Below are 13861 nucleotides of genomic sequence, written 5' to 3' on the forward strand. Positions count from 1 at the left end.
TTAAGAAGTTTCTCATTTTAGAATCTGCACATTTCACAAAGAAATTGCTGATAGTTATTCAAAAAGAATGCCCTATTTTCCCAAACACTTACTTTCTAAGGCACTTTATCAGACTTGAAGGCTCAATGCCATCCATCATTAGGTGACATGCAATCAAACTGGAAATCCATGGGAATGTTAGAAAAGTACAATTTGGGCCGTATCAGCTCCTACCTTGAGCCTGGAGTTTACAAATCTTATCTGGTTCAGGCAGCTGAGAAGTTTCAAAGGAATGATTTAACTTGATATCCAGTCTCCGGGTACAGATTCTGTGTGTAAAGACAGTCTCTTCTGTGTTGCCGATAAGGCTCTGCCTTCTATTTTGACAGGAAAACAAGATCACTAGACTTGAACCGGAAGAGTGATGGTGTAGACTTCAGAGCACACCTTCCATCTCATGTGTTTCCTGAAGTCTGTCCAGGTCAAGCCTGGCACATTTCAGATTACACAGAGTAGAAGTAGAGCCTCTCCGTGTGTAAGTTTCCCTAGGAGAAGTAAATAAGGCAGCGTGCACACAGCAGCTCACACCCATGTGAGGAGCCAGACTTCTCTAATCCTGCTGCTCGTTACTGTTCTTCATCATCCACACACATGAAGCATGGAAGTCAGCAATACTTCTTTCAGAACTCTGGCATGTGTTTCAAGTTCTATTCCCCAGAACATTTCACCTAGCATGACTAAGCAAGATTTGCCATTCTTTTCCTCTCCCTCAACTTTTACTCACTGGTGCTAACAAATTCAAAAAGAGTCCAAAGGTGGGCTGGTAGAAGGAAATAGAGGGGGGAAAAGTTCAAATGAAAGTAGCTGGTTTTGGTTCCTCTAAAAATTTACTCTCTATGAATGTAAATACTAAATGACTAGTATTTAGTAAACTAGTATTCAGTAGACTAGTATTTAGTAAATTAGTATTTAGGAGAAGCAAACGAGGCAGAATTCACACAGCAACCTCCCTGGTGGCTCAATCGGTAAAGAATCTGCCTGCAATGCAGGAGATCTGGGTTTGAACCCAGGGGTGGGAAGATCCCCTGGCCACTGCATATTCTGGCCTGGAGAATCCCATGGACAGAGGAGCATGGCAGGCTACAGTCCATGTGGTCGCAAAGAGTCAGACATGACTGATCAACTAACACTTTCACTTTCACTACATGACTTTACACTCATGAACTGACTGCTCCTTACTTGTCATCTTCACTAGGAAGCCTCAACTGACATTTCAATCTGTGATCTGCACATATCTATGCAGGATTTCTACTGCTGCTCTTTCTCAGGGAAAGATCCCAAGTCAGAGAAATTTGACCATAAGAGAGAGATGGCAGGTCAGAAAATCATCTTCAATCAAGTGAGCTTTCTAAAATTGGCCTGCTACTGCTGCTAAGTCGCTTCAGTTGTGTCCAACTCTGTGCAACCCCATAGACGGCAGCCCACCAGGCTCCGCTGTCCCTGGGATTCTCCAGGCAAGAACGCTGGAGTGGGTTGCCATTTCCTTCTCCAATGCATGAAAGTAAAAAGTGAAAGTGAAGTCGCTCAGTCGTGTCCGACTCTTAGCGACCCAATGGGTTGCATCCTACCAGGCTCCTCGGTCCATGGGATTTGCCAGGCGAGAGTACTGGAGTGGGCTGCCATTGCCTTCTCCTAAAATTGGCCTAGGCTCTCCTAATGTGGATTTCAACTTTGATTGACGTTTCCTTACTAACTTTGAGGAGAATAAGCAGGGGAACTAGGGAGAGCAGACTGCCTCCTCTGTTTATGTGAAATTAAAGCCCCAACCTCTAACTGCTGTGCAGAGGCATCCAGCATGCCACGGAATGCCCAGAAGGAGTTTCTTTGTAGAGAAAGATATACTTACTTTGGCCAAGGGGGAAAAAGAGTTCTCTTTACAGAACTTGCAATTTGAAGGCTAATTTGGTGCTTGAGACACAGAAGACAATCACTCAATAAATACCATTGACTGGCTGATGAGAAGATAACTTGAAAAACAGTCTGAGTACTCATGAATTGACAATTTCTTAACCCTTTTTATCCTATCTTCAGCTTAGCACTTGAAGCATCATTGTCAGTGTTTCTGTTTTAAAGAATTGAGTCATTATGGATTCTTTTAGATCCTTAATATGCTTTATAATTTTATTGACCTCAAATGCTTGGGGTTAGTCCACTTAAGATGACTAATGTAAATGAAGGAGTCATGCCTTCTAAGACTTATCAATTCTTCTTCAAATTGGAGTGAAAGTCATCACAAAGTATACAGATAACTAAACTCCCCTTCCCCTACTTCCAACTGATATTCTGGCTGCACTGGTAAGTAGAAAATTCCAGAAAGCACAGAGTGGTGCTCACTTTCTCTTCCCACAAGCCTTAACCTGTCACCTCTAATTTTTAAATATATTCTGAAGGCCTTCCCTGGTGACTCAGGGGTAAAGAATCCACCTGCCAATGCAGGAGACACGGGTTCAATCCCTGAGTCAGGAAGATCCCACATGCCATGGAGTAGCTAAGCCCATACAACTACCATGCCTGCGCTCTAGAGCCCAGGAGCTGCAGCAACTGAAGCCTGCATACCCTAGAGCTGTGCTCCACAACAAGAAAAGCCTCTGCCATGAAAAGCCTGCCTACCGCAACTAGAGAAGAGCCCCCACTTGCCTCAACTAGAGGAAAGCCCACACAGCGATGAAGATCCCAGCACAGCCAAAAATAAATAAACATATACATAAAATTATCTTTTAAATGTTTAAATATGTTGAGCAATATGACCAGAAAAAGATTATAACCTCACACCCTCTTTTGTCTGTTAAAGTGAATTATGTTTTTGTGATCTTTCTTGCATAGAAGCAGGGTGATGTGTGAAAGGCAGAATTAAAAGTAATTAAAATGAGCTGAGCTGAATTAAAAGTTATTAAAATGAGTACAGACCACGCACAGAAGATGAGATGAGAGGGAAAAGACAAGAGCCACCAGAGGGGATTGGAAAGAGAATTTTAGGAGGTAAGGAGGGATGAGTTCAGATAAGAGAAGAGGGAGTTATTTGGGTAGTTGTCATGTTCATGAGTTACGGAGAAAGAGAGGCAAGAGGGAAAGAGATTTTAGTAAGCTTGGTTGGTATTAAGAATGCTTTGAGAAATTATTCATAATATTTAAATTGCTTTTCAACCATTGTTCTTGGACGTCAGCCTAATGTTCCCTTGAACACCACACTGCCCTGAGCCTGGGCCACCAGGGAGCTCGGCTTTATATGAATTAAATAGGTTGTTACAGTTTTATCCAAATCTATGCTACCAGTTGGAAATGTATTTAAATGCACCATGAAGTTTTACTTGTCTCAACACTGGCTAAAAAGAGGCTCCTCCTTAAATAGTGGTTCCATAGAATCCAAGTGTTTGGCAACATTTTTGAGTAAATCTAGTCCTATAGATTTGACTTATTTTTTTTATTTAAGGAGAAAACGTCTGTGATTTCTAAAGGTTTCATTGGTTAATTTAAAATTTGTATATATACTTTATCTATTTATTTATTTATGTAATAGGCTTTATTCTAATCCTCAAGCTCTCAAGTTATTAATTCATTCTCCCTTTTTGGGTAACAGCTTTATTGAGATAAAATCCACATACCATTAATTTAGAGTGTACAACTGAATCATTTTTAGTTTATTTTCGGAGTTGGGCAACTCTCACCCCAGTTTTAGGACATTTTTGTTACTCCAGAAAGAAAACCAGACCCTTAAGTTATCACTCCAAAACTCCTCCGTTGCTCTTACCCACAGGCAACCACAAATCTACTTTTTGTCTCTACAAATTTATTAATAGCTATTCTGGACATTTCATACAAGAGTAATCATAATGTGTAGTCCTTCATGACTTATATCTTACACTTAGCATGATGTTTCCATTGCTCATTCATGCTATAACATGTACTAGTAATTTGTATGTAACTTTTTTTTGCCAAATAACTAATAGAACTGGAATTACAGAGTTATGCGGTTGCTCTTTGCTTAACTTTTTGAGGAATTTTCAAAATGCTTCTAAAGTGACCGTACTACTTCACTTTCCCACCAGCAGTGTATGAGGGTTTCAATTTCTCCACATCCTCACCAACACTTGTCTGTATCTGAGTTTTTTTCTCATCTCCATCTTTGTTTATATGAAGTGGTACCTCACAGTCTCATGGTGATTTTGATTTGTTTTTCCATGTTGAACAATGGTGCCAAACATCTTTTTTGTTTGTTATTGGCGATTTGCAATCCTCTTTGGAGATATGTTTACATAGATTATTTGCCTATTATTTATTTGGAAAATCTGTTTTCTTAGTCTTATAGTATTCATATATTCTGACATAACTCCCTTATCAGATATATGATTTTCAAAAAAAGGCTTTTCCCATTCTGTGGGCTCTCTTTCAGTTTCTTGATAGTGTTCTTCGGAACACAAAAGCTTTTAATTTTGATGAAGTTTATTTATCTATTCTTTTTTCTTTGGTTGCTTGTGTTTTTGGTCTACTATGAAACTTGCTAATTACAAAGTCAGGAAGATTTACCTCTTTTTTTTTTTTTCTAAGAGTATTATAAAATTAGCTCTTACATTTGGTCCTTTCATCCATTTTGAACTAATGTTACGTATTGATCTTAAATTATGAACCATTGATGAACTCATTTACTAATTATAATTATTTTTTAGTGGATACCTTAGAGTTTTCCATATAAAAGATCAGATTGTCTGTATGTAGAGGTAACTTTGTTTTATCCTTTTCTAACCTATTTGGAGAAGGCAATGGCACCCCACTCCAGTACTCTTGCCTGGAAAATCCCATAGACGGAGGAGCCTGGTAGGCTGCAGTCCATGGGGTCGTGAAGAGTCGGACATGACTGCACGACTTCACTTTCACTTTTCACTGTCATGCATTGGAGGAGGAAATGGCAACCCACTCCAGTGCTCTTGCCTGGAGAATTCCAGGGACGGCGGAGCCTGGTGGGCTGCCGTTTATGGGGTCGCACAGAGTCAGACATGACTGAAGCGACTTAGCAGCAGCAGCAGAGATAACTTTACTACTTCCTTTCCAATTTGGACGCCTTTTACTTTCTTTTCTTGCCAAATTGCCCTGGCTAGAATTTCTAGGTAATGTTGTATAGAAATGATGAGAGCAAACGTCCTTAATTTTTTTCTTTCATCTTAGGGGAAAGCATTCAGTCTTTCACAATTAAGTAAACCCCATTTCATTATGGTATTTGTATCATCATTTGTATAAGTTGCTGGATTCAGTTTACTAGTATTTTGTTGAAATTATTCATCTATAGTCATAACAGATATTGATTGGTCTGTAGTTTTTTGTGTGATGATTTTAGTATCAAGATAACAATGGCTTCATAAAATAAGACAGGAAATATTCTCTTACTTTATTTTTTGGAGAAGTTTGTAAAGACTTGGTATTAATTTTTTTGTAAATGTTTGGTAGAGGTTAATTAACTTTTTAAATTCATATATATTTATCCAGGTGCTAAGTACCTTGCTAGGCACTGGGAATACAGCAGTAAGTAAACTTCTGCCCTCAAAAGCCTAATATGTTGCCGATTTTTGTTTAGCTAGTTGAAATGGAAATATTTGGTTAATTTGTGCCCTTTCTCACCATTCAGTTCAGTTCAGTCGCTCAGTCGTGTCCGACTCTTTGCGCCCCCATGAATCACAGCATGCCAGGCTTCCCTATCCATCACCAACTCCCAGAGTTCACTCAAACTCATGTCCCTCAAGTCAGTGATGCCATCCAGCCATCTCATCCTCTGTTGTCCCCTTCTCCGCCTGCCCCCAATCCCTCCCAGCATCAGGGTCTTTTCCAATGAGTCAACTCTTCACATGAGGTGGCCAAAGTATTGGAGTTTCAGCTTTAGCGTCAGTCCTTCCAATGAACACCCAGGACTGGTCTCCTTTAGGATGGACTGCCTGGATCTCCTTGCAGTCCAAGGGACTCTCAAGAGTTTTCTCCATCACCACAGTTCAAAAGCTTCAATTGTCACCATTAACTTAAGATTTAAGAAAAACCAATACAAGAGACCTGGGTTCAGTCCCTGGGTACCCACTCCAGTATTCTTGCCTGGAGAGTCCCATGGACAGAGGAGCCTGGTGGACTATGGTTGATGGGGTCATAAAGAGTCAGAGCCAGCTGAGCGACTAACACTTTTCACTTACAGGAACATATGCAAATTTTGTACTCTGATTCCTGTGGGCTTGATTTACAATGTAGTAAAAAATGACCTCTCTGTCTCTCACACACACTCATACTTTCTTCTTTCCTCCCTTTCTCTCCCTCTTGTCTTTAAATTCTGCCCATGATCCCTACCCTACCATCCTATTGATACCTACTCCGAATCTAATGCAGAATTCTAAAAAATATGGGTACATTTTCTAAGAAAATCCCTACTACTGTGTAAACTAGCAAATATGTCTTCTTCTTTAAACATCTCAGCTTTGAGAAGTGTTGAGAATTGCAGTCTCTGTGGCACAGGGGAAGTATTCTTGGGTCTGTGGAGAGTGTCAAGGGCTTTCCCTATCACTTTAATTACTGCATTTTGACCATCAAATTACCTAAATTAAATCCTTTATGATTATACAGTGGATGTGACAAATAGAGTCAAGGGATTATATCTGATAAAGTGCCTGAAGAACTATGGACGGAGGTTTATGACATTGCACAGGAGGCAGTGATCAAGACCATCCCCAAGAAAAAGAAAGGCAAAATGTTTGTCTGAGGAGGCCTTACAAATAGCTAAGAAAAGAAGAGAAGTGAAAGGCAAAGGAGAAAAGGAAAGATATATCCATTTGAATGAAGAGTTCCAAAGAATAGCAAGGAGAGAAAAGAAAATCTTCCTCAGTGATCAATGCAAAGAAATAGAGGAAAACAATAGAATGGGAAAGACTAGATATCTCTTCAAGAAAATTAGAGATACCAAGGAAACATTTCATGCAAAGAAGGGCACAATAAAGGACAGAAATGGTATGGGCTTAACAGAAGCAGAAGATATTAAGAAGAGGTGGCAAGAATACACAAAAGAACTATACAAAAAAAGATCTTCATGACCCAGATAATCATGATGGTGTGATCACTCACCTAGAGCCAGACATCCTGGAACGCAAAATCAAGTGGGTGGGCCTTAGGAAGCACTGCTACAAACAAAGCTAGTGGAGGTGATGGAATTTCAGTTGAGCTCTTTCAAATCCTGAAAGATGATGCTGTGAAAGTGCTACACTCAATATGCCAGCAAATTTGGAAAACTCAGCAGTGGCTACAGGACTGGAAAAGGTCCATTTTCTTTCCAATCCCAAAGAAAGGCAATGCCAAAGAATGCTCAAATTACCACCCAGTTGCACTCATCTCACACACTAGCAAAGTAATGCTCAAAATTCTCCAAGCCAGGCTTCAATAGTATGTGAACCGAGAACTTCCTGATGTTCAAGCTGGTTTTAGAAAAGGCAGAGGAACCAGAGATCAAACTGCCAACATCCATTGGATCATGGAAAAAGCAAGAGAGTTCCAGAAAAACATCTATTTCTGCTTTATTGACTATGCCAAAACCTTTGACTGTGTGGATCACAAAAAACTGTGCAAAACTCTGAAAGAGATCATAATACCAGACCACCTGACCTGTCTCTTGAGGAATCTGTATGCAGGTCAGGAAGCAACAGTTAGAACTGGACATGGAACAGACTGGTTCCAAATAGGAAAAGGAGTATGTCAAGGCTGTATATTGTCACCCAGCTTATTTAACTTACATGCAGGGTACATCATGAGAAACTCTGGGCTGGATGAAGCACAAGCTGGAATCAAGATTGCCGGGAGAAATATCAATAACCTCAGATATGCAGATGACACCACCCTTATGGAAGAAAGTGAAGAAAAACTAAAGAGCCTCTTGATGAAAGTGAAAGAGAAGAGTGAAAAAGTTGGCTTAGAACTTAACATTCAGAAAACGAAGATCATGGCATCTGGTCGCATCACTTCATGGGAAATAGATGGGGAAACAATGAAAACAGTGAGAGAGTTTATTTTGGGGGGCTCTAAAATCACTGCAGATGGTGACTGCAGCCATGAAATTAAAAGACGCTTACTCCTTGGAAGGAAAGTTATGACCAACCTAGACAGCATGTTGAAAAGCAGAGACATTACTTTGCCAACAAAGGTCCATCTTGTCAAAGCTATTGTTTTTCCAGTACTCAGGTATGGATGTGAGAGTTGGACTATAAAGAAAGATGAGTGCTGAAGAATTGATGCTTTTGAACTGTGGTGTTGGAGAAGACTCTTGAGAGTCCCTTGGACAGCAAGGAGATCCAACCAGTCCATCCTAAAGGAAATCAGTCCTGAATATTCATTGAAAGGACTGATGCTGAAGTTGAAACTCCAATACTTTGGCCACCTGATGCAAAGAACTGACTCATTTGAAAACACCCTGATGCTAGGAAAGATTGATGGTGGGAGGAGAAGGCGATGATAGAGAATGAGATGGTTGGATGGCATCACTGACTAATGGATATGAGTTTGAGTAATTCTGGGAGTTGGTGATGGACAGGGAAGCCTGGCCTGCTACAGTCCATGGGGTCACAAAGAGTTGGCCACAACTGAGTGACTGAACTGAACTGAACTGAAAACAGAATAGCTTCCCTGGTGGCTCAGTGGTAAAGAACTTGCCTGTCACTGGAGCAGATGCAGAAACAATCTGGGTCAGGAAGATCCCCTGGATAAGGATGTGGCAACCCACTCCAGTGTTCTTGCCTGGGAAATCCCCTGGGGAGAGAAGCCTGGTGGGCTACAGACCATGGGGTCACAAAGAGTTGGACATGACTAAGCAGTTGAAAACAACAGCAAGAAATAGAAGTGAGTTCAGTCCCAGGAGCCACATGATCCTCTTCGACAGATAGTTAATGCTGTAAGGCAAGTCTATCAGTTCAGTTCAGTCGCTCAGTCGTGTCGACTCTTTGCGACCCCATGAACTGCAGCACACCAGGCCTCCCTGTCCATCACCAACTCCCGGAGTTCACTCAGATTCACGTCCATTGAGTCGGTGATGCCATCCAGCCATCTCATCCTCTTTCGTCCCCTTCTCCTCCTGCCCCCAATCCCAATCCCAGCATCAGAGTCTTTGCCAATGAATCAACTCTTCGCATGAGGTGGCCAGAGCACTGGAGTTTCAGCTTTAGCATCATTCCTTCCAAAGAAATTCCAGGGCTGATCTCCTTCAGATGGACTGGTTGGATCTCCTTGCAGTCCAAGGGACTCTCAAGAGTCTTCTCCAACACCACAGTTCAAAAGCATCAATTCTTCGGCACTCAGCCTTCTTCACAGTCCAACTCTCACATCCATACATGACCACTGGAAAAACCATAGCCTTGACTACACGGACCTTTGCTGGCAAAGTAATGTCTCTGCTTTTCAATATGCTATCTAGGTTGGTCATAACTTTCCTTCCAAGGAATAAGCGTCTTTTAATTTCATGGCTGCAGTCACCATCTGTTGTGATTTTGGAGCCCAAAAAAATAAACTCTGACACTGTTTCCACTGTTTTCCCATCTATTTCCCATGAAGTGATGTGACCAGATGCCATGATCTTCGTTTTCTGAATGTTGAGTTTTAAGCCAACTTTTTCACTCTCCTCTTTCACCCTCATCAAGAGGCTTTTTAGTTCCTCTTCACTTTCTGCCATAAGGGTGGTGTCATCTGCATATCTGAGGTTATTGATATTTCTCCCGGCAATCTTGATTCCAGCTTGTGCTTCTTCCAGCCCAGAATTTCTCATGATGTACTCTGCATATAAGTTAAAGAAGCAGGGTGACAATATACAGCCTTGACGTACTCCTTTTCCTATTTGGAACCAGTCAGTTCCATGTCCGGTTCTAACTGTTGCTTCCTGACCTGCATACAAATTCCTCAAGAGACAGGTCAGGTGGTCTGGTATTCCCATCTCTTTCAGAATTTTCCACAGCTGATTGTGATCCACACAGTCAAAGGCCTGGCATAGTCAATAAAGCAAAATAGATGTTTTTCTGGAACTCTCTTGCTTTTTCCATGATCCAGCGGATGTTGGCAATTTGATCTCTGGTTCTTCTGCCTTTTCTAAAACCAGTTTGAACATCAGGAAGTTCACGGTTCACATATTGCTGAAGCCTGGCTTGGAGAATTTTGAGCATTACTTTACTAGCGTGTGAGATGAGTGCAATTGTGTGGTAGTTTGAGCATTCTTTGGCATTGCCTTTCTTTGGGATTGGAATGAAAACTGACCTTTTCCAGTCCTGTGGCCACTTGCTGAGTTTTCCAAATTTGCTGGCATATTGAGTGCAGCACTTTCATAGCATCATCTTCCAGGATTTGAAATAGCTCAACTGGAATTCCATCACCTCCACTAGTTTTGTTCATAGTGATGCTCTCTAAGGCCCACTTGACTTCACATTCCAGGATGTCTGGCTCTAGGTGAGTGATCACACCATCATGATTATCTGGGTCGTGAAGATCTTTTGTATAGTTCTTCTGCGTATTCTTACCACCTCTTCTTAATATCTTCTGCTTCTGTTAGGTCCATACCATTTCTGTCCTTTATCAAGCCCATCTTTGCATGAAATGTTCCCTTGGTATCTCTAATTTTCTTGAAGAGATCTCTAGTCTTTCCCATTCTGTTGTTTTCCTCTATTTCTTTGCATTGATTGCTGAAGAAGGCTTTCTTATCTCTTCTTGCTATTCTTTGAAACTCTGCATTCAGATGCTTATATCTTTCCTTTGCTCCTTTGCTTTTCACTTCTCTTCTTTTCACAGCTATTTGTAAGGCCTCCCCAGGCAGCCATTTTGCTTTTTTGCATTTCTTTTCCATGGGGATGGTCTTGAGCCCTGTCTCCTGTACAGTGTCATGAACCTCATTCCATAGTTCATCAGGTACTCTTATCTGTCATATTAGGCCCTTAAATCTATTTCTCACTTCCACTATATAATCATAGGGATTTGATTTAGGTCATACCTGAATGGTCTAGTGGTTTTCCCTACTTTCTTCAATTTAAGTCTGAATTTGGCAATAAGGAGTTCATGATCTTAGCCACAGTCAGCTCCTGGTCTTGTTTTTGTTGACTGTATAGAGCTTCTCCATCTTTGGCTGCAAAGAATATAATCAATCTGATTTCGGTGTTGACCATCTGGTGATGTCCATGTGTAGAGTCTTCTCTTGTGTTGTTGGAATGGGGTGTTTGCTATGACCAGTGCATTTTCTTGGCAAAACTCTATTAGTCTTTGCCCTGCTTCATTCCGTATTCCAAGGCCAAATTTGCCTGTTACTCCAGGTGCTTCTTGACTTCCTACTTTTGCATTCCAGTCCCATATAATGAAAAGGACATCTTTTTTGAGTGTTAGTTCTAAAAGGTCTTGTTGGTCTTCATAGAACCGTTCAACTTCAGCTTCTTCAGCATTACTGGTTGGGACATAGACTTGGATTACTGTGATATTGAATGGTTTGCCTTGGAAACAAACAGAGATCATTCTGTCATTTTTGAGATTGCATCCAAGTACTGCATTTTGAACTCTTTTGTTGACCATGATGGCCAGTCCATTTCTTCTGAGGGATTCCTGCCCGCAGTAGTAGATATAATGGTCATCTGAGTTAAATTCACCGATTCCAGTCCATTTCAGTTTGCTGATTCCTAGAATGTCAACATTCACTCTTGCCATCTCCTGTTTGACCACTTCCAATTTGCCTTGATTCATGGACCTGACATTCCAGGTTCCTATGCAATATTGGTCTTTACAGCATTGGACCTTGCTTCTATCACCAGTCACATGCACAACTGGGTATTGATTTTGCTTTGGCTCCATCCCTTCATTCTTTCTGAAGTTGTTTCTCCACTGACCTCCAGTAGCATATTGGGCACCTACTGACCTGGGAGTTCCTCTTTCAGTATCCTATCATTTTGCCTTTTCATACTGTTCATGGGGTTCTCAAGGCAAGAATACTGAAGTGGTTTGCCATTCCCTTCTCCAGTGGACCACATTCTGTCAGTCAAGTCTATACCAGCTGGTATTATCATCGGTATCTAACAATAGTACTAATAGCTGAATCTTTAGAAGTTGACTCTGAACAAGGAGCAAATGTTTAAAGCTTTGACTACTCAGGGCTCTAGTGTTCACAGTCATAGAACTGGCATAATTCCTTTTCTCATAATACATTTACTCCTTGCCACCCACAAACATATTTTGACCACTTAATTGTATATACTGTGCCAAATAATTATTTAAAAAATAAGCGTAGAAGAGATTCCTGTTCTCTGAGAGTCAAGACTTGGTCAGGAACTCCTAGTCCCATGGAGTGTGTAGGACAGGGTGCTTGCTCCCAGATTAAACCCCTTGTGCAACTTGAGAATCTTAGAGAAGCCCTTAAAATGACCCAAAGTTATGAGACACTTTTCAAGCCTCAATACAATGTGACCAACGTAAGACTATAAGCAGAACATTTCCAGGAAATATCTATATACTCTGGAATTCCATAATGAACTGAATAAATATCCATGAGCACCTCTATGTCCCAGGCACTGTGCCAAGTGTTGGAATACAGCATTAAACAAGACATGATCCCTTTCCTTGTGTGTGTATGTTAGTCACTCAGTCATGTCCGACCCTTTGTAAGCCCTTGGACTCTAGCCCGCCAGGTGCCTCTATCCATAGGACTTTCCAGGCAAGAGTTCTAGAGTAGGTAGCCATTCCCTTCTCCAGGGAATCTTCCCAACCCAGGGATCGAACCTGGATCTCCTGCACTGCAGGCAGATTCTTTACCATCTGAACCACCAGGGAAGCCCAGTCCCTTTCTTTAGAATGGAATGAATGCAATTCAGTAGCCAAATAAGTAGCCTGTCAAAAGCGATCAACTTCTAAAAGAGCTAAAGAAAACTGTAAACAAAAACCACGACTGTTATAAAACAATCAAAACCTCATGCAAGGCACAACTTACTAATTAACAATGTTCTATAAAGACTCTAGGTCTCTGGCATTCCCCAATCCAAGTGTCAGATGACTCTCTTGATCGATCTGTTTCTTTTTTAACCTAAAGCATGATTAGAAAGACATCTTCTCCAGATCCCTGTAGCACAAGCCATTCAATATTTTATAATAAGGCAGAAAATAATGAAAATAAATCCCCCTTTGGGCCAAAACATACACTTATTTTTATTGTTGTTTTTTTCCCCTGACTTAGACCATTAGTCCTAACATTTACCATGTACTAGGGAGAAGGCAATGGCAACCCACTCCAGTGTTTTTGTCTGGAGAATCCCATGGACAGAGGAGCCTGGTGGGCTGCAGTCCATGGGGTCGCTGAGTGACTTCACTTTCACTTTTCACTTTCATGCATTGGAGAAGGAAATGGCAACCCACTCCAGTGTTTTTGTCTGGAGAATCCCAGGGATGGGGGAGCCTCGTAGGCTGCCATCTCTGGGGTCGCACAGAGTCAGACACGACTGAAGCAACTTAGCAGCAGCACCCTGTGGTGATATGCGGCAATGCTGAGGGTTTGGAAAGACCAAGAAAAACAGCTAAATGAAGAGGTCTCAGTCTTGGATGATGTGTAGGATGATTCAATCCTGAATAGTGACCCTAGGAGCTTACAATCTAGGATGGGAGTGAGGATATAGCCATAATCAAATAGCATTTTAGGTTGAAAGTCAAGTTATGAGTAAGCTTTATTAGGGCTGGGAACTAACAAAGGAAGATATAAGGTATGTTGTCATTGTTCAGTTGCTAAGTCATGTCCGACTCTTTGTGACCCCGTGAACCACAGCAAGTCAGGCATCTCTGTCTTTCACTCTCTCCCTGAGTTTGCTCAAAC

Source organism: Bos mutus, chromosome 16, assembly GCF_027580195.1.
Source record: "Bos mutus isolate GX-2022 chromosome 16, NWIPB_WYAK_1.1, whole genome shotgun sequence".
Taxonomy (NCBI): Eukaryota; Metazoa; Chordata; class Mammalia; order Artiodactyla; family Bovidae; genus Bos; species Bos mutus.